We start from the raw sequence: 26,127 nt of genomic DNA on the forward strand, positions 1-26,127 counted from the left end.
CAGAAAAATAACTATTAAGGCAAAATGGCCAATACTAGCATAAAATCAGTGTAAATATTACTATATGAAAGGAGAAAGGCAATCAGTTCCCAATCTAGCTATTAATATTATTTAAGACCCAGAAATTCATTACAGTTGTACAAATAATGCAGGCAGTGTGGTTAAGACTTTGGTCCAGCGACTTCACACCCTCAGGTTGTGAGTTCAAGTCCTGCTACTGACACCGTGTGACCATGTCCTGTGCTCCAATTAGAAAAACAAAAGAAACTTAACCCATTGGACTTCAAATGTTGTAAGTCGCCTTGGATAAAGGTGGCAGCCAAATAAGTAACCAGTAATGATTAAATAAGAACTTAGAGAGGAACTGGTTTATTGTATAGTGGGAATACTGAAGGTGACAATTATCTAACATTTTTTTTTTTTATAATTCTAGTCTGAACACACACAAAAGCAGATTTTTGGGTAAGGATGAACCGTAACTCCAACTCAGCCTGTTGTACATTTTTCCGCTAAGCAACTCTTACAGCCTGCACAAAGTGTAACGCTGCCCTGCCCTCGCTATCTGCGGCATTGTCAGCCTTTTTGTGCACTTTAGAAACTGCAAACTACAGTGCAATCCATGCTGCATGCTTCACTCGCCTTCTAACCCCATGCTAGGTTGACATCACTTTTGCTGCACCTTCCTTTCCTATGTAATTAATCAGATCAAACATTGTTTCACTGCAGATTGATAACATAAGTTTGTTACATTAATAATCTGCAGTTAACATCAGTTCTATCAATTCAGCCTTACATATGTTTACAGAATTGCTTTCCACTTCCACTCATTTCCAGAAAAGTACTTTTTTGTATGTGTATAGTTAACTTACCTAAAGCAGCAAGAGACTGAATTTGTTTGAAGAATAAATGTGCAAAATTTGAATAAAATTGGTCCAAGGTGGGCCAAGTTGTTATAGACAGACAGACATGGCTATCACAGTGGGTGCTTCTTGCATTACGTGAGACCACGCCTAAAAAATTAAGAGTTTTGAAAATATGAACATAAGAACACTAAAAGGGCAAAATTAAAAAAAAAACTGTTTCTTAACAGCAAGAAATGGTGGTCTTCCAGAAGCAGAGTATGAGACCTTCCCCTGAATCGAAGAGTTATAGCTGGTCTTCTGTAGGCTTTTCATCTCATTATTGTCTGAGTGCCATTTAAGGAAAAAAAGAAACAAATAAGAGTACTGAATCTTCACAAGCAAGATAATTCAAATTAAGACAAAATGATGTTCCATTTGCAGCAGTAATTGGTTAACAATGAGGAAAGTGACAGCCACTGCAGCAGGGATGGTGTCATGGGGACAGCTTAAGTCACTCAAAACATCAGTGCATAGAGCTCTTCTCCAAAAACAAGCCAAAAAAGCCACTAAGTATAATATCATTAGGCTATCACAGGCACAGTTAAATGTATGTGTTTTTTTCACAAATTTCACAGAAAAATGTATTATTTTTTTAAATTTCAATATTAATGTGGGGCATTACAGTGATAGCACTGCTGCCCCACAGTAAGGAGACAAGGGTACAGACACGTCCTCAGGTCTTCCCTGCATGGAGTTTGCATGTTCTCCTTGAGTCTGTGTGGGTTTACTCCCAATGTAAAAAGACATGCAGGTTAAGTGAACTGGTGACACCAAACTGTCCCTTTTGTTTGGTGAGTGTGTGTGCTCACCATGCTTTGGACTGGCACCCTATTCAGGGCTTGTTCCTGCCTTGTGCTCTCTTCTAGCTGGGATAGGCTCCAGCACCCTTGAAAGTCTGGATTAAGCAGTAAAGAAAATGACACGGAAAAATACAAATGTTTCACTTCTATACAAAGGTTTTGCTTTAAGTGTGCCCTTTGTCCTTAACTGTCTCTTTTCTTCCTTTGCCCTCTTCAGAACTATTTCTGTCCACCGAATGCCACCTCCGTCAAAACATTCTAATGCGGCTTATGCATTCTGGAGCCTCCATACCCGAGGTTACTCATCCCTGGCCATTTCATGCTACTGGGCCTGTTTTGAGCCACCACCACCTAACGGGCTGTGAAGGGAGACGCGAACAAGATGAGCAGAACGCACAAACTACCCTCAACATACGCAGCGCATGACCTGAGCAGGATTCAAACTTTGGGCTTATGCGCTGTTGATCCTGCACGGCTTACCTCTTTTCAGAATGAGCTGCTGTTTGTATTGAATGAAACAGCCGTGCAAAACGTTGTCAAAGGGGGGTGCTTTTTCATGTATATCTGCCTGTTATGACGGACACTTCATTTTAATAGCTACCTCAGCTGACACCAGCATTTGTTCCAGCCTACTGCAGCAGCAATCTCTGAAAAAGATAGGACTCATGTCTCCGCTCTCCACAATTGTTCTCTTATTTTGTCCGTTAATGGAATAACAACGCCCTACGAAAAAGAGGAAAAAGGAAGGTTCTTTTTCAAAGTGATCTTAAACATCATTGCCGTGTCTTGGAACGGATGTTCAGTGCCGAATGGCGTTTCAATGGATGATTTAAGAACAATGTTTACTGCTGAAAGGAGTTGCAATACATAATTTATGAATGCCGAAAGGCGCTGCTTTTGTACTTCCGAGAGTATTCTGTGGTGGGCCAAGTAATCTGCCACGTCGCTGCCCATCTCCTTCATGGCCCGCAGATTTGTATTCGCCGGGGAGGCTTGCAAGGGCGAGAGGGTCGCGCCAGCTGCAACTTGACGGGCTTTTTGACCCGGTGACGTACATTGGATTCTCTCGTACGAGAAAGCGGAATATATTATTGTAAGCAGCGGAGAAAATTGCAAAGGCGCAGAGGGCTGAAGCTAAAGTAAGAGCCTCTTTTCTCATCTCTGTTATTGTGTCGGAGAGGCAGCACGAGCGGACAGCAGAGCATCACTTCGCGGTCTTCTGCAGCCCAGCCGCGCGTAGCATGCAAGAGGTAAGTGCGGTTCCGCTTTGAGGAACGCAAAGAAAAAGAAGGAGCATTTGCAACGTGCGTCCTCCTCTCACATTTGGGGTTGTCCGGTCTGGGCTTCGACCAGTGTGGGGGGTTCAAAACGGCTAACGAACGGGTCACGGGAGACGTCGCATCGAGCGCTCCGTCGAGTGGCGCGTACAGCGACGGTCCGTCGTCGCGTCGCCCAAACGATGTAGCGGGCAGTAAATAACATGCCGCTCGCTTTCACCTCGGGGTCACTGTTCTGAACGCGCAGGTTATTTCTTTAACATACAACCTCCCCCCCAACCCGAGCGGCAAGACGTGCTTGATTGGCTGTCGTGAGCGCGCTGCGCGTGTGCGAGCGCCTGCCTGCATGCGCTGGCCAGCGTCCTGACTCCAGTTTTGTAGCGCCTCACTCTCAGCGCGCGTCTCAAAGAAACGGCAGAAGATCGGTGCAATTTCCTTTCTCTTCTTCGAGGCCTTGAACGACTAGGTTCAGTTTTGGTTAAACTGGACCTTGTTTGTAAGTGCCGTGACAGATTCCTGTAATGCAAGGTACCCAGGTGGGCCTCACCGTGGCCACAAGCCCCGCAACCTCTCGTTCCCACCTTTTAAGGTGAGAGAGGCCAGCAGATTGTTGTCGTGGAGTCTTGGACGTCGATGCAGTTGGAACAGATCGCCAGTTGCCAAATGGCTGAACGTCAGGATTACTTCAGATTGCACAAATCGTAGTCTGCTTTCTTTCAAGGTAAACTCTTTAACGATGTAATTTACATGCAGTTTCCCGGGACATTGCCAGAAATTAATTTCACTGATTGCCTAATCAGATGCAAATTTTGAGCTTTTGGATAACTGGCATCTCGTTATCTCTTTAAATTAACATTAATAATTCGTACCATCGTGTCATATTTAATACATAAACAACCATCTTTTAATTTTAATATCACACAATATGTTCATTTTTTAAAACTTTTTGGATTATTTTTCTTTAACACTCAAGCATCTTTATTTTATGTAGGCGGTGATTCTGTAATAATAATAATACAGTGCTTTCCCATTCTATTGAATATTATTAACCTTACTAAATAATTACTTTTATTTTCTCACTCAGTCATTCCTATTTGGAGTGACAGGGAGCCAGGGCCCATTTTAGCATGGGATGCAAGACAGGGAGCCAACCTTGGACAGAGTACACTGGTCTAATGCGTGACATGATCATTGAGTAATACTTTTTACATTTTATTAAGAGGGCAGTTTATCAAGATTTATTATCATTGAGAAGAATATGAGAAAGGTGAACTTTTGCCCTGATTCATTTTGTTTTGGCAGTAAGACTGTAATCCTGGATTCTAACATACAAAGGCATGCTTTCAATGGAATTCATTTCCTGTGAGAGACATTAGGGTGGTTTCAGTTAACCCTGTGCTTATTAAAAAAAAAAGACAAAGCAGTAAATAATTTGAAATATTTTTTCTGTTTTAATTTAAATTAACATTTCTGTTTAAACAAAAAAACTATCTCAAAAACTACATTGTGAAAAAAGTTGAGGAAACAATCAAATTTCTGTAACTGTTTTTGGGCTTTTCTATTTGCAGTTTTACCTTTTATGTAATGTTTTTCCAAACTATATCACAAGCATTTGAGGCAAACTTAAAATGAATTGTTGAGGCTGAGGTTGGAATAGAGGCTAATCATACTTAAAAGGATAAACATTTCACTCAAGTAACATTTTTCTTATTATCTTAGCACAGGGCTGTCAAACTCAGATGTTGAAGGGCCCAAGGTGGCTGCAGTTTTTCGTTCAAGCCATTTTCTTAGTGAGAGACCAGTTACTGCTAATTCAAAAGACATGTTTTTCCTTAATTGCAAATGACCTGCTCCGTAGGATTCAGAACACTGAATTTTTTCTTTCATTTTTCTAAGAAGACCATCAAAAAGTTTTGTAGACCATAGCACAATATTTGTCACACCTTCACTTTAAAAACAGGAACAATTCAGGGCTTTGAATCTTAAAATGCAAGTCACTGCAAGTGGCTGAGACAGAAACATGTAGCGTGACACCCCATCTTAGCACACTTGTTGGAAAATGGAAAATCTGATTCAAGAGAAGACCAGAGTGTCGTAATATTTGTATCTTCAGCTAGCCACTTGGTAAACAATGTATTTCACTTTTATTTAACTCTTTTATGGGAAGCATCGCTAAAGTGGCAAATTTAGTTTATTAGGCTGCCATATGTACCTTTGTTGCCAGTTGCTTCTAAAACTAAAATTGAAAAGTGGGTTCCAAAGTACCTGCAGGAAAGTATCTTAATCTCTTGAAATGAGCATAGTTATGATGTTGACCATGTCACTGCAATCAAAAAATGATATTTATAAGTGATGCATTTCTTATGGTAAATTTTTTTCATTTGGAATATTTAAGAAACAGGAGTTTTATGAAATATTTATTTTCATTTTTTGATTAAATAAGTTTAAGGATCCATATTTAAATATTAACATTTCATAATTGACATTTGTTGGCTGTGCTTGAAAGAAGGTAAGAAAATACATGGACTACTTATTTAGCCGACCGTAGTCTTGATATTTGGGTCTTTTGATTTTAAAAAGACATTCTTTTAGATTTAAATGTGCACTTAATGTTAATAAAGGTGTACCTTGATAATCTTCTGTGTTCATTGCTTCACGTGTATTCAGGTTTAGAAAAATGACGTATAATAGCAATACACATCTTGATATTTAGAGTTTGTAACAATAAGAATTTTTTATGTCATTTTTTTTTTTAGTTCAAAAGCCTAATATACACATTTTTTTAAGTATATTTAAATATATGAGTTGTTATATTATGATTATAGAAGAATCCTGATTAAAACACCTTTTTTTTCTGGCCAACTTTTACAGCTTGTTGAGCCAGTTAATACTTTTAATTATATGGAATAAAATGTGCAGAGATTGAGCTAACGTGAAAGGCGTGATGGCATCAGTTACTTAATGTTTAAAGTTAGGTGCACACATTTTAGGGTGTATATCTACATCTTATACTATTTCTAAGTCTGTTCCTCAGTTTATTTATTTTCCAGCCTGTTTAATCTAGTGACAATTGTATGGTGTCAGAGCCTTTTCTGGCTGAATCAGATGCAAGAATGTAATCAAACCTTGAAAGGGCACCAGTCTATCACATCAATCGACTCATTAACACACTAAGCCAGTTTAGAATTCCTAAACAACCCAACACTTTTTCATTCAGTTTGCTTTTTGGCTCTCAGATCCGGCATCCTGAGTTCAAATCTACCCGACTGTTATTGTGCTTTTGAAGTTTGCACTCCCCATGTCTGCATATATGGTATTTTCCTCTCACATTGTCAGCTTGTTTTATGGCATTTCCAAATTGTTTCCTGTGTGAGTGTCATTGTGGGTGCTTTGTCCATGGCTGTTTCCTGCCTTTTAGCCAGCTGGGTGTAATAGACTTTGGTCCCTTATAACTCTGAAATACATGAAGTGGGTTTGAGCATGTAATGTTATGTTATACCACATATTCCTTTGGGACATTGTAGAAAACCCCCAAATAGAGAATATGCTTTACTCAATAGAGCCAGTGCCAGGATCAGGATTAGAACACAGGAGCTGTGACACAGTGGCACGAATAACTACTACTTCTGAGTTTGTAAAAATATTCAATTATATATATATATATATATATATATATATATATATATATATATATATATATATATATATATATATATATATATACAGTGGTGTGAAAAACTATTTGCCCCTTCCTGATTTCTTATTCTTTTGCATGTTTGTCACACAAAATGTTTCTGATCATCAAACACATTTAACCATTAGTCAAATATAACACAAGTAAACACAAAATGCAGTTTTAAATGATGGTTTTTATTATTTAGGGAGAAAAAAAATCCAAACCTACACGGCCCTGTGTGAAAAAGTAATTGCCCCCTTGTTAAAAAATAACCTAACTGTGGTGTATCACACCTGAGTTCAATTTCCGTAGCCACCCCCAGGCCTGATTACTGCCACACCTGTTTCAATCAAGAAATCACTTCAATAGGAGCTGCCTGACACAGAGAAGTAGACAAAAAGCACCTCAAAAGCTAAACATCATGCCAAGATCCAAAGAAATTCAGGAACAAATGAGAACAGAAGTAATTGAGATCTATCAGTCTGGTAAAGGTTATAAAGCCATTTCTAAAGTTTTGGGACTCCAGCGAACCACAGTGAGAGCCATTATCCACAAATGGCAAAAACATGGAACAGTGATGAACCTTCCCAGGAGTGGCCAGCTGACCAAAATTACCCCAAGAGCGCAGAGACGACTCATCCGAGAGGTCACAAAAGACCCCAGGACAACATCTAAAGAACTGCAGGCCTCACTTGCCTCAATTAAGGTCAGTGTTCACGACTCCACCATAAGAAAGAGACTGGGCAAAACGGCCTGCATGGCAGATTTCAAGACGCAAACCACTGTTAAGCAAAAGAACATTAGGGCTCGTCTCAATTTTGTTAAGAAACATCTCAATGATTGCCAAGACTTTTGGGAAAATACCTTGTGGACTGATGAGACAAAAGTTGAACTTTTTGGAAGGCAAATGTCCGTTACATCTGGCGTAAAAGGAACACAGCATTTCAGAAAAGAACATCATACCAACAGTAAAATATGGTGGTGGTAGTGTGATGGACTGGGGTTGTTTTGCTGCTTCAGGACCTGGAAGGCTTGCTGTGATAGATGGAACCATGAATTCTACTGTCTACCAAAAATCCGGAAGGAGAATGTCCGGCCATCTGTTCGTCAACTCAAGCTGAAGCGATCTTGGGTGCTGCAACAGAACAATGACCCAAAACACACCAGCAAATCCACCTCTGAATGGCTGAAGAAAAACAAAATGAAGACTTTGGAGTGGCCTAGTCAAAGTCCTGACCTGAATCCAATTGAGATGCTATGGCATGACCTTAAAAAGGCGGTTCATGCTAGAAAACCCTCAAATAAAGCTGAATTACAACAATTCTGCAAAGATGAGTGGGCCAAAATTCCTCCAGAGCTGTAAAGACTCATTGCAAGTTATCGCAAACGCTTGATTGCAGTTATTGCTGCTAAGGGTGGCCCAACCAGTTATTAGGTTCAGGGGCAATTACTTTTCACACAGGGCCATGTGGGTTTGGATTTTTCTCCTAAATAATAAAACCATCATTTAAAACTGCATTTTGTGTTTACTTGTGTTATATTTGACTAATGGTTAAATGTGTTTGATAATCAGAAACATTTTGTGTGACAAACATTCAAAAGAATAAGAAATCAGGAAGGGGGCAAATAGTTTTTCACACCACTGTATATATATATATATATATATACTGTATATATATATATATATACGTTTTCATATAGTAAAAAATATCACTCAAATAATTGTAGAAGGGCATTCAAGATTGGCTTACTTGGAGTAAATTGCTTGTATTCTTAGAACTTGATCAGTCATGATTCTGTAGGGTTATGTAGACAAATAGCTTGCACAAAATTATATTACTGATATGATGTAGTCATCCAAGGAAAATGGTACAAGATGCTGTTAAATTCATTACACTTTTTTAATTTAGTGGTCATAGAAAATATACTTGTAAGTGTGAATCAGTAATTGATGCTGCAGCCTAGCCATTAGATTGTCTCTGGATTTTGTCTTGGTGACATTTCATCCTAAATAAGCAAATGTTGGGTTATTTCAAGAGTGTGTGATTTGATTAAACTGCACAGTTATGTTCACAAATTACCAATATGGCATAAAGCTTAGGGCATTAGACTTGAAACCACAAGATTTTTCAGTTCAGCCTAAATATGGCCTAGGTGATATCATTTATCTGCAAAAATGCCCTGTAAATAATTTGAATTTAAACAGATGTACTAAGTTTTGACTAAGGGTAACCAGGAATAATTAATACCAAAATCTGTGTATAAGATCTCTTAGGAAGTGAATCTCACCGTGTACCCTGTGCGCTGCACTATGAAGTTCAATTTACTGTTCATGGCTGGAGCTGTCACTGTCTCTTTTGTCAGCTGCTAACTAACTGTATTGTTTTGTCTAAAATGCATGAGACTGCAGCTGGGTTGTGCACTATGATCAAATTAAATGTTATTGTACTTGGGCATCTATGTGGTGACTTATTCTTTAAAAATATGTTTTAAAATTAGTGTCGAAATGTGATTTTGAAGAAGAAATTGAAATGCACCTCTTAGAAATTCTCACTGTTCACTGTTTTTAACCGGATAGTTAAAAGACAGAAGTGTGGTTATGATTCTCAGCTTGTGTGTGCGAGAAGCTGCAAACGGCAGCAACTGCAAAAGATGTTGTTTACTGTGTATTGTCCAATGGACAGGAGATGAGATTTTCAGTTCAAGGGCTTCACAGTGATTTGTACTTTAAAGTCAGCTTTGCATTTTTAGGCACATTAATCTGGTTACAGTGACTGAACCAAAACCACAAATCCATTCTAAACTGGCTTGTTTCTTCTAAATGTTTTACAAAATCAGAATGTACTCCTATTTTGGTTGTCAGCACTATTTTCACTTAACTCTGTTGGTATCTCATGTATGTGCCATTCTTATGCTGCTGATTTCAGAACTTTTACTGTAACTTCCAAATAAATTGTACTGAACATAAAGGGATATCTCTACCAATGGTAACTAGGGGAAAAATAAAGACCATACAGTAAGCTGCTTTCAAGGATTAAAACATAATAGCTCAACAGACAGCATCTCTTTTAGTCATATCTTAAAAATCAGGTCGGAATCACATATCTGTTTAAGGAAATCTGCATTTTCTATTACCTCTGACCTTATTTGTAATTATTTCTAATGTGAAAAGCACTTATGTTTTGAATTCTGGTGAATTTATTGACATCATATTTTATAATTAGTATGTCCGCTTTACATATACTGTATATAATTCATAGAAATTATTACAGTAGAGCAGCACGGTGGCACAGTGGTAGCGCTGCTGCTTTGCAGTAAGGAGACCTGGGTTTGCTTCCTGGGTTCTCCTTGCGTGGAGTTTGCATGTTCTTCCCGTGTCTGTGTGGGTTTCCTCCCACAGTCCAAAGACATGCAGGTTAGGTGGATTGGCGATTCTAAATTGGCCCTAGTGTGTGCTTGGTGTGGTTGTGTGTGTGTGTCCTGCGGTGGGTTGGTGCCCTGCCCAAGATTGGTTCCTGCCTTGCTCTCTGTGTTGGCTGGGATTGGCTCCAGCTGACCCCCGTGACCCTGTGTTCAGATTCAGCAGGTTGGAAAACGGAGGGATGGATGTATTACAGTATATCCAACCTCTGCTCCTTAGAGACAAGCTGACTGAGATGGGAGTAGACTCACACCTGGTGGCATGGAGTGTGGACTATCTTACAGACAGACCTCAATATGTGCGTCTTGGGAACTGCAGGTCTGACATTGTGGTCAGCAACACAGGAGCGCCGCAGGGGACTGTACTTTCTCCGGTCCTGTTCAATCTATATACATCCCCATGGACCTTGTGATCATCAGAGGTGACTGTGTGCAGAGGGTGCAAACCTATAAATATCTGGGAGTGCAGCTAGATGACAAATTGGACTGGACTACCAATACTGATGCTCTGTGTAAGAAAGGTCAGAGCCGACTATACTTTCTTAGAAAGTTGGCATCCTTCAAATTCTGCAGTAAGATTCTGCAGATGTTCTACCAGACGGTTGTGGCGAGTGCCCTCTTCTACGCAGTGGTGTGCTGTGGTGGCACCTTAAAATGAAAGACGCCTCACGCCTGGACAAACTTGTTAAGAAGGCAGGCTCTATTGTAGGAGTAAAGTTGGACAGTTTAACATCTGTGGCAGAGCGATGGGCACTAAGCAAACTCCTGTCAATCATGAAGAATCCACTGCATCCACTGAACAGTGTCATCTCCAGACAGAGGAGTAGCTTCAATGACAGACTTTTATCACTGTCCTGCTCCACTGACAGACTGAGGAGATCGTTCCTCCCCCACACTATGCGACTCTTCAATTCCACCCGGGGGAGTAAATGCTAACATTAATTTTATTTTCATTTTTTTCATTTTTATTACTATTTAATTTAATTTTTTTTGCCTTGGATTTAAAAGCCAAGACAACACGTTTGCATGGTTGTTCACACTGTTGTGTCACAGCTGCAGATTACTGGGTTTATATCTTGTCCCATCCACTGTCTGTGTGTGGTTTGCACAATCTCATGGTGTTCTCATGGGCTTTCTCCCAAACAATGCATATTGAGCTGATTGGTCTGTAAATATTGGCCTAGTCTGAGTGTGTGAGCATGATAGTGTCCTCTGACAGATTGTTGCCCTTTCCAGGCTTTGTTCCTGCCTTGTCCCCAGTGTTACTGGAATAGGTTCCAGCAACTCATGATGATTAACTGAATCAATTGGGCTTAATAAGGAATTGATGGATTAAAATGAATGAATTAACTTCAGGGTACACCTAAGGGATTTGCTTATACAATGTTCAGTTATAAGATAACCTTGTTAGCTTTCAGCCTTGTTCTAATAAATTTTGGGTTACATACTTACCTGCGGTGGGTTGACACCCTGCCCAGGATTGGTTCCTGCCTTGTGCCCTATGTTGGCTGGGATTGGCTCCAGCAGACCCCCGTGACCCTGTATTCGGATTCAGCGGGTTAGAAAATGGATGGATGGTTACATACTTACTATTTGCACATTCCACTAATTATAATGAAGCATTCCCACATAATACTTATTTGATGTCAGAAATGGCATGCACTGTAACCACTAAGCCTCTGCTTGATTCCATCAAGACTCAGTTTAAGGAATGAGAGCTGTTTGATACACTGCTTGGTCACTTTATCCCTACTTACCCCTTTGCACATAACTGACTGCCTCATCAATTATAGCTTCATTGGTTTGGACAATGCAGTTTAAAGTAGGTAACCAGAGAAAAACAGGCCACATGTGAGTTTGTACAGTCTGTAGGTAAAATGGAAAGACTAAAGTTTTTAGGAGCTTTGGATGTAACAAATTAATGGTTAATGAGAATGGTAACCCTGTTGATGCTTTCTTGTATGACAGTGCTTCAGATATATTGAGAGTGGTCCATCACTAAAAACACATCTAGCATTAAATACCCTTTAAACATATGCTAATGAAAAGGGCCAAAGGAAGAAAGCAAACAGTAACAGACAGGTTCATGTTAGAGCTGAATGTAATAGTAATGCTGAATGGGGCATCTCAAAATGCACAACCGACTGTGACACAGTTGGGGATTGCAGTGAATGACATAATAATTTTCTAGGCTAGTCAGCAAAAAAAAAATTAGGATAATGTTGTGTTTCTCCAGGCAACAAAAGTTCTGGAATGGTTCCAGGATTTTGACATTGATTCCACCTTAATACAATGGCCTCCTTGATTTTACAGTTGATTTCAGCCTAGTTGAACATCTGTGGGATGAGGTGCAAGAAGCTAGTTGAGATAGAGGTCCCATACCATCTGCTCTATAATGTCCATGTGGCATATTAGTTAACTCTTTGAGGACTGAAAAATTTTTCCAAAAAATTATGCTTTGACACAGAAATCGACATAAAACGTCTGTTGCTGCCTGCTGTGGCTGCCAGTTTGTCAAGTTTGCTGCTATCTTCACGTGGCTGGGACAGCAGCAGCGGTCACGGTCGCAGTGCCTTACAATCTGGTTTCTATCTCTTATCATTGTTAAGTGGCAGTTCACTGTCAGCTACACGATTAGCTTGGGACCAATCAGCTGCAGCTGGAACCTCACATTTGTTTTCGATCACTTGTATCAAAATCTGAGTCCGACAAGTCAGAGTCCAATCCAGAGATAATAGGCAAACCGTCATCCACGGACTATTTTGCTTTTCGTATTTGATTTGATCTCTCGCCAGATGTCAGTGCCATTTTTGCCATTGTGTGCGCCTTGCTACTAACGACAGAGCAGGGAATCTCGGTCAAACCAATGAATCTAACTTTCTTCTAGTAACGAGAGCCCTAACGTAACGGTTGGTTTTGTCACAGTTTACAGTTGATTACCATCATCAACTCCTTCTTTTGAAAAAAGTCGACATCAGCCCTGAAAGAGTTAAGCCAGTATTTCTGTGCTGCACTGCTGAAACCTCGTTGAGCCCACATCCTAATTAATTCTTGTTGTTGTATCTACAAATGGAGAGACCTAATGACCATTAGGTAGGTGAAGTGTCTGCTCTTTTTATGTTGATATTGTATGGTCCTCACGCATTGCTTTTCATAGATATTTCCATTTATAGCCTGCTTTGCTACACTGCCACAGCTCACTGAGACTCCATGGACACTGATAACCTGATGAAATCCATTTTTATTTTAGTCATACTGCTGAATATAATATAAAAGTATGCCAACACACTTAAATATCCATTCAAACATTTTCCAAAAAAAATATTATCACAATTTTTTTTAATTTCTTATAAATGGGGATACAATAAAAGGACACCATGCTACCAGAATTCTGATTTCTATATCCTGACAAAGATCTTTAATTATTTCTCAGTGAAACGTAATTACAGTTTAACTGCCAGTTACCAGAGCCATTTTATTTCAAAGCTGCAATATAGACATGAGTTTAAATTATCAGTAAATTGATCAACAATGTCTTTTTTTATTTTTAAATTAAGAAAATGAAATATCTAAGAGACAATGTTGTCTTCTTTTAACCCAACCTACAATGGATAGTATTTAATAAGATAATGTAGTTTTTTGATATCCTACTTTCTGCTGTCTGTCAGTTGTGTGAAATAAAAGTGTTTATTTCAATTTGCTGCCTTTTGCTGCTACATTGGCCAGGCTCTATTCTGCCTCTGAGCAGGTGTCTTTAATTAGCCCACAACTTAGTTCCCCACATTTCCTAAATGTTTTAGATGTGGGAGAAAAACAACATGTAGACATGGGGATACCATGCAAACTCCACATAGAAAGTTGGCGGCCTGGAGCTGTGTGGCCCCAGCACTAATTACTATACTAATTACTGCTAGGGGGCTGTGCCCCCTGCTCGCTTTGCTCGCCCACCCCTCCCCCCCCAGGGCGCACTGCGTCCCAGCCACTTCACGTCTCTGCCGCTCGCAATGTGAAGGAGGGGATGAACACACGCTAAGGAGATGCATTCATATCAGCTGCTGTCTTGTTGCTGAGCTGCGTGTTCTGCTTGTCACGCTGCGTGTCGATCATTTAAAAGCCTGTACAGCAGCTGTCCTTTTGTCTCGCGGGACGTTACAGTGTCTCAGAGAAAATCACGTATCTTCTCCTTCCAAGCCTTCCAAGATTTTTTTTATAATAGAGAGATGTAAAGTCAATAATTCTTCTCTCACTTGTCCTTACTCTGACTGTAGTCTCACCCTTGTTTTTATTTTTGTGTAGTAATATACTGTACATCCCAGACAGCAGAGTGGTGCAGTTGTAGCACTTCTGCCTCACAGCAAGGAAACTTGGGTTTGGGACCTGTATTCTCCCTACATGGAGTTTTCATGTCTAAGTGGGTCTCCTCTGAGTGCTGCAGTTTTCTCTCACAGTTCAAAGACATGTGCCAAATTGGCACTAGTGTCAGTGTGTCTGCCCGGTGATGAACTTGATACTCTGTTCAGGTTTTATTCCTGCTTGTGCCTGAAGCTATAGGCTCCAGCTTCCCTGCATTCATGCCCTGGATAAGCAGGTTAAGTAAACAGATAGATGTAGATCCCAGTCATAACCAATCCTTTCTGTCTGCATGAATTCATTTTTAAAAATTTCATGTGTAGATTTTCTTGTGTTTTGTCTTCCAATTGCCAGAGGCTGACCAGACAGCAACATAAACATGAAAGCAGAAGTGAAGATGTTGTAGGACATTATGTAAGCTATCAATATTGCAGAATAAAAGAGGATGCATGACATATTGAATTTTACTTGTTTTTTGACATGCCCTAAGTAAAAACTATAATCCAGGATCATTTATTTCAGATAATCCCAGGTTCAAGGATACTGCACACTGCATTAGCTTGCTGAAATGTGTGAGTAGATTTAAAAAAACGTAATAGAATCGGCAAATCAACTTTATAGCCTTGTCCAAGAAGCAGAGGTGTTTTATGACCACATAGAATGGGTCTGTGTGTGATAGTGGCTGTAAGGGTTATTTGCTAGCTCAATAACTAGAATGGAAGGTTTTGCTATTGACAATGTAAGCAATTTTGTGTGCAAGATCTTTGTCCCAACATTATATATTTGCTAACCTGTGCAAACATTTCTTGTAAAGTTGTTTACTCTCTGTGACATTCAGGTTGTGACTCTAAAGCCTGTGCTGACAGTGACTCTTTTGTGCTGGAAAGATTAACTGGTAATCTGGTTCTTTTATATTCAGATTGTTGTGTCTCTTAAGAACCTGAGATTCATTCTCAGTGTCCTTTATGTGTCATTTACTTTAAAACAGGTTCAGCTGGCCAGGCTTTCTACTGTGCTTGGGCCAAAAGCATAATGCTTCTAGATCATATTACAGTGCCAGTAGTGCAATTTCTACTATCACATCAAACAGTTCTTCACTAGTTCAGTGATTTTTAACTTTAATGCTGTTTACTCATGTTTAAGTGATGTTTTTCCAAGGTTGGTTTATCTGAGTATACATCATTGCTGTCTAATATTCAGTTTAGCTTTAATACTTGTGCATCAGTGTCAAGTGTGCTCAGATAATAGACCTGAGATATGTGCAGGGACAGTTTTAGCAGTTTCGCGGTCCCCTTCCCAATTCACATTCCACAGTGGACAGAAGGGTAGAAAATCATTTTTAAGTTACTCAGCAAAATGAAGTTCCTTTCCAGCTTTCAAAGTTTATTTCTGATAACAGTGGTGTTGATCAGCATAAAGTGATTCCTTTGTAGAATTTACAAAAAAGGGATATCTGGAACATAACACTGCTTGAACCTGGTGACCTCAAAGTGGTCTCTTAGCCAGCTTAGATCGGGAAAAACAGCTGGACCAGAAATGAGAAGTCAGCTCTGTTCCAACCATCACAAAACAATGTCCTCACTTAAAAACTAGGTTGCTTACTCTAGCTCTGTCTTCAGTGAATTGATGTGAGTGTGTGTACAGGTGTTCCTCTCAGGAGGCAACATGTATAAAACCTTGCTTAGATTCTATACTTAAATTTGATTATGCTCAAAAAGCAAAGATGACACAAAAAATATCAGATTTATAAAAACAAACGTATGCTACATGTCATGCCATGTTCCTGCGTAAATCTCAGATCAACTAGAAACTATGCATGAATTCGTGCATTTTTAGCCATTCCCTGTCTCCTCCCACCAGTAACCATGTATGGCTTAAAAATGTAATTTGCCAATGTCCCTGAGTGAAGCCTTTACTTAAAGCAAAGAAAACAAAACTTCAGTGTATGTGAACTTGAGATATTACTGACTGGGTTAGGGAACCATAAAACCATTATTTTTGCTGATTTCTCTCTTTGGCAGTCACATATAAAACAAAAACCAATAGTGGGAGCAAGTGATATAGCTGAGTGGAGAGAACAATAGTAATATGCCGTCATGCAGCAGACACAAAAAGAAACACAATGTGAATTGACACCGGCTGCATGCACAGAACTGTGAGGTATAGAGAACATTCTTCCTGAAACTGTAAAAATATAAAATCATTTTAGTAAATGTCAGTGTTGCAATACATACAAGTCTCCTTACGTTCAACGTACAATATCCAAATGTCTTTGAATTACATGTTGTTTGAGGGTTAGTGGGTGGTGTGAGGAGTCAGAAAAAGAGATTGTACAAGTTATGCTGTGCGTTGTACAATATAACTGGTAAGGGCAGTGTTAGCTCTTTTGGAGGATATTGCCAAAGGCAGGCTATGCAAGAAGCAATCTCTCAGGGATCATTTTTTGGTTCATGATGATGAGTGGCTTATAAGCGGATTCAGACTTCCTAGAGCTGTTATCTTAGAGCTGTGTTTTGAATTCGAGCCTACAATACAGAAACCATCACACTGAAATCACGTGATCCATATTCCATTACAGGTTAACAGCTGTAGTATTCATTGTTGCTTTTCAGTGTGAACTGTCTAACCAGTCAGCAATCTCTCAAGTCATCCCTCAATCGTATCAAGTTCATTCGTATGGAACAGTGTAATTAAGATGCTGCCCAGATACATCCAGTTTTTCTTATGGTTAGGGTGAGCAAGCTAAGATCAATAGGCAATTTACAACGATTGCTGATTTTCCTAATGTAATTGGCACTATTGACTGCACATATTTTACAATAAAGTTATCATCACAAAATGAATTTCCTTTTGGCAACAGAAAGCACTTTCGCTTAATTAATCCATTAACTGTCAAACTTGTGACTGGACCAGTAAAATGAGCTTGTGTGCTCAACACACTGCAGGCATATGGTCACTTTAGGTTCCCTTTTACAGGCAACATCTTTCTGGAGCACGGGAACATCCTGTTTTTCTATGTCACTGACAGATGGCGTTACTAGGCAGATTAAAGTACATGATCCCCAAATGCTGATCACGGGACTTAATGGGTTAATATACAGCTGATATGTGTTGCTCAGATGTATTTGACTAACATTGATGTGAGGTGGCCCTGCTGAACACATGATTCCTTTATTTTATCAAATAGTATGTAATAAGCAGACTTCAGGGTCATACTGTGTATGATGGAAGGCTTTTTGATAACACTGCCATTGCCAGTTCACATCACACCACACATCCTTTTTATACACAAAAGGCAACTAACATAAACCGTATGCATTAGGCATTATTACCAATGTCGAAGACACCTGTATTGAAAAGCTTCTTAGATACCACTGACAGAGTCAATGAAATATTGCAGTGAAACAAGATTTTCTGTTCAGTTCATTGTCCTGCCCTCTGGAGTGGCTAAAACGTAAACGCCAAAAAAGTCTGCGTAGGACTTACATATGATTAAAATTTGCCATAATGTTAAGCCAATTTTAAAGCCTAGCTTGTGTTTTATAAATTCCAAGTTTTGCATAAGAAATGGCTTATGCATGTTTTTGTACTTAAGTATGTTTTATACAAGACCCCAGATCCTTAGCTATCTCAGGCCCAATGCCAGTGCAGTGACACAACGAAAACTAGGCTTATGTAGAACCTAAATTTCATATGAGAATTTCAGAGCCTACATGCAATTCTACAAGGTTGCTAAAGAACAATAATGTATTTACGCCAGAGATACAGCCCACCAGACAGACTCCAGTGATCAAGGACAAACCTTGTACAATTCACAGCAATCACTTTTCAATAAACAGAGTACAAAGTGTAATGCTGTCCACAAAGTATCAGACATCTCATAAACTGCTATTCGCAGGCCAAAGTAAATTAGAAGACTAAGTAGCTAGTGAACAGTTCGTTGCTTATTGGCTTTATTATGGTCTAATGTTTAATTATTACTATGCTGCACATACATATATTTATGTATGTATCAAGTAAACATTTGGGTTTTATGAGCTTTTCAGATGCAACTGCCCAGTAGAGAGCAAGAGGTTCTTTATTCTTGTAAAGCATACATTTCTCATCCTCAACTGTGCTTTAAGTTGAGAGAGATTAATATGATGTGACATAAAAGCCACAAGGAGTAAGTGGTTCATGAAAAAGCTTGTAAAATCAAGAAACTAAACTGGTTTTCTGAAAATAAAAAACCTCTAGATGTAGCTCTGTGTTCTGTTTGTTCTCTGCCTATCAGGGTTGTTGTGCGCATGTGTGTGTTTATATATATATATACACACTAGGGGGCTCTGCCCCCTGCTCACTTTGCTTGCCCATCCCTGTGTTTGGTTTACAGGATATACAATTTAAAGAGATTGTTATTTTCATGGAGATTGTTACATATGCATTATTTTCACTTTTACTTAAAAACTTTTGTAAAAACAATACTTGTCCTTTATTTCCTGCCCCATGCGTGGTTACATCTATTTGTGAAGTGGGGGAAGGCTGCTGAGTGCATGCTAAGGATATGCCGTCGTGTCACCTGCTGTCTTTCTGCTGCTGTTGGCGAGCTGCCTGTTCTGCTTGTCGCATGTCGTTGTTTTAAGAGCTGGGAGCCCATGTTACTTGTCTGCCAAAAGCAATCCAACAACTGCTAGGTTATATGTTCGTGGACTTGTTTTAAATGATGGCTCACTGCCTTGTCTCGCGTGACGTTGTAAAAACAATAATTGTCCTTTATTTCTGGCCCCGGGCGTGGTTAAATCTCTTTCTTGCAGGACGTATAATGTTGTTCGCGTTGTGAGCGGGTGGGGTGGTCAACTGCTGTTGCGCTGCTCATCGATCATTTTAAAGCCTGTACAGCCGCTGTCCTTTTTGCCACTTCGTGTCTCTGCTGCTCGCGTTGTGATCACTTCTCCGTGATCATAAATATACACCTGACTTGTCGTTGCTTTAAGTGTTGCGGGACCACAGATTCTCATAGTGTATGATCCATTATTGTGTAAATCTATGTTTTGTGCATTGAATGATGCAAAGGTGAAAAGACTTTGTTTTCTGCTCTTTGCCTTTTATTTCTGACCTCGCTTTGTCCTGCTATTTTTTCAATTACACCTGGTCCTGATGATTAATTTCCTTTTTTTTGCGCTAATGCGATCTTTTAGTCGTCGATGTTTCATTTATAACGTATTGTCCTTTATACGCTTTATATGCACTGAGACCCCAGAATCTATATGTGCTGTGTGCCTTTACACTACTGATTTTTTTTTTGCTGGCCATGCTCTGTTATTGCTTGTAAGCAGGGCGTGTCTTGCAAGAATCTCATGTTCTATATCCCCGCGAGACGCTTCGTGGTCATTCTCTTTCGTCTCGCGGGTCTTTTATTTGTCTTCCGTGATCTTAACGTGAAGATCACGTATCGTCTCCTAGTCATTCCCTCCCACAGGATTTTTTTTTATAATAGAGAGATATACTAGATTTTCAAAGTTTAATATGAGATGTGCCTGCTTTTTCTATTTAATGAATTACTGACTTATTAACTGCTATTGCATTTTATAAAGGACTAGCAAAATACCCGTGCTTCGCTGCGGAGAAGTAGTGTGTTAAAGAAGTTATGAAAAAATAAAGGAAACATTTTAAAAATAACGTAACATTATTGTCAATGTACTTGTTTTGTCACTGTTATGAGTGTTGCTGTCATATATATATATATATATATATATATATATATATATATATATATATATACATACACACACACACACAGACACACACACATATAAACATATATACATATAAACATATCTACATATACACATATCTACACATACACATATCTACTGTATATATATATATACATTGTGACAGATAGGGGCGCTCTCGCTCCCTTGAACCCCTGTCCACTACTCCAGACACCAGGTAAAAGTCCACAAATTGACTTTATTCAAATGCCACAGTGCACAAAACACCCTCTCCTCCACTATACTCATTAAACAATCACAAATACTACAATAAATCAATCATCCACTCCCAGACGCATTGCCACCCTTCCACCCAGCTCAGCTCGCCGTCTGGGAGCTCCCACTGTCCTTTTATATCTCCTGACCCGGAAGTGTTCTCCATCCCCAGTCCATGTGACTCTCAATCACTTCCAGGTCAGGTACAAGTTCTTTTCTTCACCCCGGAAGCACATCATTCCTCTTGTCCACATTTGCTTCCGGGGCATAGGGAAAATATCCATTATTCCTCCCTGCAGCGTCCCCTAGTGGCCCCCATGGCATTTAGCAGGGCTGCGCATAAAAACTACATTGTCCATAATGCCCTGCTGGTCTTCTGGGGACCTCCCTACTGCAAGGAGGGCTCCACCTGGCGGCTTGGGGGTATTGGCGAGGATAAACGGCCGGCCATCCATCACAACATATACACATCTACATATATATACATATATATATATATACATACATATATATACACATACATACACACACATATATACATACATACATACAGATAAATATACACATATATACACAAATACACATATATATATATACATATCTACATATATATATACTGTACACATACATACATATATATATCTACATATATATATACTGTATATAGCAAAATCCCCACGCTTCGCAGCGACGAAGAACTGCTTTTAAATTTTTATTAAAAAGAAAATTAAACCTTTTTAAACTGAGGGAAAATATACCAATAATTATTTGTTAAGGATCTCTTTGTATACCACGTTGTTAATTCAGCAGTCCGGTTGTAATATGATCAAGCTGTACACTGAGATTACTTTTGAGAATGCAACGTATAGTTGTCCAGGAGAAAAGCAATGTTGCCTCAAATCAATGGCAACCTTTTGTAGTTTCTGTCCCTGTGACTTATTAATTGTCATCGCGAAGCAGTGCCTTATTGGAAATTTCAGGCATTTGAAATGAAATGGGAGATCAGAGGGTATAACGGTGATGCGAGGAATACATTCAGAGTGTGGCGCTCTGCTGTTTTTTTGTGTAGCTACCTTCACACAGCTTCTCCTTTGCTTTATAAACGAACGGCATATAAGGCCGTCGTTTCTCCTTGTTTCGCGGTTCTGTACTGTTTTATTGTTCGTTTATTACGATTGTTATAGTTATTGTGTAGCTATTCGAGACTTACTTTACTGTTCAGGTACCCGTTTTCTTTATTTAATCCGCGGCTTGTACGCTATTTTTTGGTTGTTTATTACGATTATAGATATTTATTGATTCCCTTCTTTAGCTGACTGCCTGCTCATATAAGGCACTCTGCTGGTTTTTTGTGAAGCAGCCTTTACACAGCTTCTCCGCTGTTTTATAAACGAATGACATATAAAGCCATCCTTTTTCCTTGCTTTGCCAAGGAAGCTGCCTTTTTATTTAATCCACGGGTTCTCCGCTGTTTTATTGTTCGTTTATTACGATTGTTATAGTTCTCTTTATATATCACGTTGTTAGTTCAGCACTCTGGTTGTAATATGACGAAGCTGTGCGAGCTCACTCTTGAGAATGCAACGTATAGTTGTCCAGGAGAAAGCAATCTTGCCTGAAATCAATGGCAACCTTTTGTAGGGTCTGTCCCTGAGACTTATTTCTTGTCATCGCGAAGCAGAGCCTTACTGGAAATTGGAGGCATCTAAATTGAAATGGGAGATCAGAGGGTATAACGGGGATGCGAGGAATACATTGATTGTGGAGAAACTCTAGAGACAGCGTGTGTATTAACTTGTGGATTTTTCTGTGAGTATTTGGTGGCAGCGTGGCGAAGTTGCTTCCAAAGACAGCGTTAGCTGTGGAGCTCAATTCGGAGCATATTCTTTTCCTACCTTGTCAATTGTGTAATGCGTTTTTTGAACAGGTTTGATGCATGGAAGTGATCACTCGTACTGCGTTCAGTTAGTTCACGTGAGCTGCTCTCTTGTGTGATGTTGCGATGTCTACGGCTTTATTTAATGTTAGCTAAGACCCAGCACTTAAAATGCTACAGCAATTTTAACTCCGTTACAAAGTGATCCAAAGTCTCGTTTATACCTCGTGTCTTCTCATTAAACTTGTATCTTGCAAATAAAGTATTTGGCGTTTTTCATCAGTGTTCTTTGGGAGCTCTTCCTTCTTTTCTACGTACTGCGGTCACAGTCAGTTCACGTGATTACGTGGGAGGCGTGATGATGTCACACGCAGCTCTGCCCCCCACGGCCATTGAGCTAAAGTCCATTACAGTATATGGAGAAAAATAGGTTCCAGTTATGACCATTACGCGTAGAATTTTGAAATGAAACCTGCCCAACTTTTGTAAGTAAGCTGTAAGGAATGAGCCTGCCAAATATCAGCCTTCTACCTACACAGGAAGTTGGAGAATTAGTGATGAGTGAGTCAGTCAGTCAGTGAGTGAGTCAGTAAGGGCTTTGCCTTTTATTAGTATAGATAAGGGAGGCCCCACCAAAAAAAACCGTGACAAAAGTGATCAGATTCAAGTAGGGGGGGCTCCGATAGTGGATGCGACAGTGAGAGCTGATTGTGTGGTGAATGGGGTAAGAGCGAGAAGGCAGGCAGGACGGCGACTGATGAGTGCCGTGGGTCCTAGTGCCCTATGCCCTGAGCCAGCGTGGGAGGGAGTCCCAGACTGTCATGGCGTCCCAGAGAAACAGGAGGAGCCGAGGGAAGAGAGACAGTTCCTCTGATAAGGGAGGACGTGAGGCAGGCTGCTCACGTCCAGTGAAGGGCTGCCCTCTGCGGAGACAGACGGAAACCCCAGAGTCAGCTGAGATGACGGGGGTGCAAGCGGTCCCGTCTGTTGTCCCAACAGTGTCAGGGGTGCCAAAGGCGCAGTTCCCGGGGTGCCGGTTGGAGTGGGGAGCACTTTTATGTTGCAGGACCGGACCCTGGACATGCAGTAGGACCCGCTTCATTGGAGACCTGCCCTCGCAGGACAGGCCGCTGGCCCCTATCGGTCTCAGCTGGAGATGGGGCACTGTGGTAAGCAGCTGGGGGTGGTACCCAGTCGGGATGCCCAGTAGGACCAGAGGAGGGCTTGCGCCTCCTCCAGACCAGGAGGATGTGACCGCCCTGGTGGCTTTGGGGACCACGGGAAAAGAGCTGCGGCACTGGGTTGTGTGTGCACTTGTAATATAAATATTGTAAATAAACGTGTGTGGGTTTAAACCAACGATGTCCACCTGTCTGTGTCCGTGCTGTTCCCCACACTACATTTAAATGTTAACAAATATATTTATAGTTCATAAAGCAATGCCAGCATGTTTGTCAAATCCAGCAAGTTCATAATCTCCTTGTTGTTAATTAATTAGGATCATTTGTGGTAGAGATTGGTTTCATTTTTGCCTTTTTGTAATTGTAATTCATTAGGTACTTGTAAAGCACCTTGAGCTACACCCTTGTATGAAAATGTGCTATATAAATGATGTTGCTCTGAAGAAGCATTTTATAGTCATACAGATTATTTTCAGTGACAAATTGGGGTCATACTCTTTGGTATTTGTACACAATACCTGTACTGTACTCTTTATTGATTACTGACTTGTTTTTTTTTTGGTTCATAAAACTAATTAAATTGCCTAAAAACAGTTTTCTATTTGCCTATTATCTGAACCCTTTAATTGCATTTTAGTTCTGTTAAAATGAAATACAAAGCTGACTGTATTGTCCATTTTTAATTATACATGGCTTGTTCTCCTCAGTAAAACCTCAACTCCCAGATTGCAACATGCACACATTACATTCCATCAAAAGCAAAAAAAATGTGAGAAGCTTCAAATCTGATGGGAGTTTCAAATGAAATAGTGTTGACTGACTGCTTAATTGAGAGTGAGAAAATGTTGCCATAAAGGGCAGCAAAAAAGAAAATGATGAATTTTTGTGGATCCTGCATTTGTGAGAAAAATGGAGAATAGTGGACAGTGCATCAATTCCTTAGACTATTGCCTACCATTACTCAACATCAGATTATATTGTGAGAATAGGTGGGAGAATAGAGATGAGCAGCAGACCATGTAATTCAGCTGTTTACCCAATATGTCTCTCTGGGAATTATGCCAGAGTAACCACTGTACAGTTGTTTGTTATTTTTGTTTTTTAAAGCATCGCTAAATCCATGCTTGTTTTTATATAAAAGGAGTATGCAGGCAGGTTCTGGAAATTGATGAATGAATATTTATTTAGCATACAGATAATTTTTGATGAACATAAAGAAATGTGTCTTTTATGTAGAATTGCTGTGCATTTTCTTGCAAATGTAGGATATAATCAGTGGTGAAATACAGTATAGTACATTTATATTAAATATGCCAAGAATTTGAAAATTTTGTAGTGATGAAAATGTTTTTTTGGATAATTCTCTCTAATGTAGCTGCTGTTACTTAATGTACATTTTAATTTCTAAAGTAAAGCTTCATGATTGGCATTACTCACAAATAACTTTGCAGAAAATGCTCAGTTAAATATGCAATTATAAAACTGTCAGTTTTTGCAACATTTTTATTTATGGCATTTTGTTTAATGGCATTGGGTCGAATGGCCAAAACATCCTGATTGACCTGTATTGTACAACCTGATTTATGTTTTTTTTTAAATGAGACAGTCTATGGTTTATATAATCCATTGTCGGGCAACCCTTTCTAGGGGCGCCGCAAAAACTTTTGTAAAATATTTAAAATTTCTAGTGTTTTTGAACTTTTGGTTGATTAAAAAGATAATGTTTAAAAAAATATATTTTATATTGGAAAAACATAATGGAACACTTACGGAAATGAAGTCTAAGAAACGCGAGAGACTTCAAATGATCGACAAGGAAGTGTGCGTCTGTCCTTCGAAAATTGATCCTCGCATCAATCTCATATGTGCTGAAAAACAATCTCAACATTAACATTAATTAAATTTAAGATTTATCCTTTGATTCCTTTATTAATAAAATGTCTTTCAAACTTGTAAAATGAACTGTTTTTATTGGCGATTGTCCATAGATTGTGTCATCACGACTTTATTTATGGGCAGTCCCTCAGGTGCGCCGCAACTCAAAAAAGGTTGCCTTTCACTGATATAATCAAATGAAGCAACTTTTTGCAGATTGTTAGTGATACTAGTGTAACCAGATGGCTGCATGAAAACAGGTTGTTACATTCTAAAAATGTTTTTCAAATGTGCAATCTAATGACTTCAGTTCATCCAGTTATATTAGTGCACTAGAATTGAAATGCAGCTGTCATAAAAGTGAGGTGATCAGAATCGGTGAAGAGTGATATGTAGGTCTCAAACAATTTGCTCTTTGTGATTGAAATATTCCAGTGAATGAAATGTACAAATCTAACAGTCTGATGAACAATTTTCAGAAAAGTTCAAAGTTGCCATCATTACTAGTCACGTAAACAAACACACTTGTCTGTCTTGCAGTTGGAGCAGGAACAGTACACTTTGATGAAATATAATGATTTATTTTTTGTTAGAAAAATTCAAGTTGCAAAGTGTTTCACTTAATAAATGAAGTATTAGCAGCACGGTTTTGGTTATATTTCTGAATTCTATTTAACACATTGACACTGACACTGAGTAAACTTACATATTTAGTGATGAAAGCAGAATTTTCTTTTCTAGCTATGTTCCTTTATATATTTCTATTTAAGTAAATTAATAGTTGCTATTAAATGGTATTCA

General features: G+C 39.3%; 1 protein-coding gene across 3 annotated transcripts in view; it reads left to right on the forward strand.

Annotated features, from left to right (window-relative positions):
• The first annotated feature begins 2,076 nt into the window (after positions 1 to 2,076).
• LOC120531385 (ras-like protein family member 10B) overlaps positions 2,077 to 26,127 on the forward strand; it is a 52,296-nt gene continuing 28,245 nt past the window's right edge. Inside the window, exon 1 of one of the 3 annotated variants that reach the window (XM_039756760.1) lies at positions 2,077 to 2,952. The gene's annotated coding sequence lies outside the window, so the exon portion shown is untranslated. Of the gene's footprint in view, positions 2,953 to 3,325; positions 3,701 to 26,127 lie in introns of those variants that run through there. The other 2 variants (XM_039756757.1, XM_039756758.1) reach the window with 2 other exon arrangements.

This window comes from Polypterus senegalus, chromosome 6 (assembly GCF_016835505.1).
Source record: "Polypterus senegalus isolate Bchr_013 chromosome 6, ASM1683550v1, whole genome shotgun sequence".
Taxonomy (NCBI): Eukaryota; Metazoa; Chordata; class Cladistia; order Polypteriformes; family Polypteridae; genus Polypterus; species Polypterus senegalus.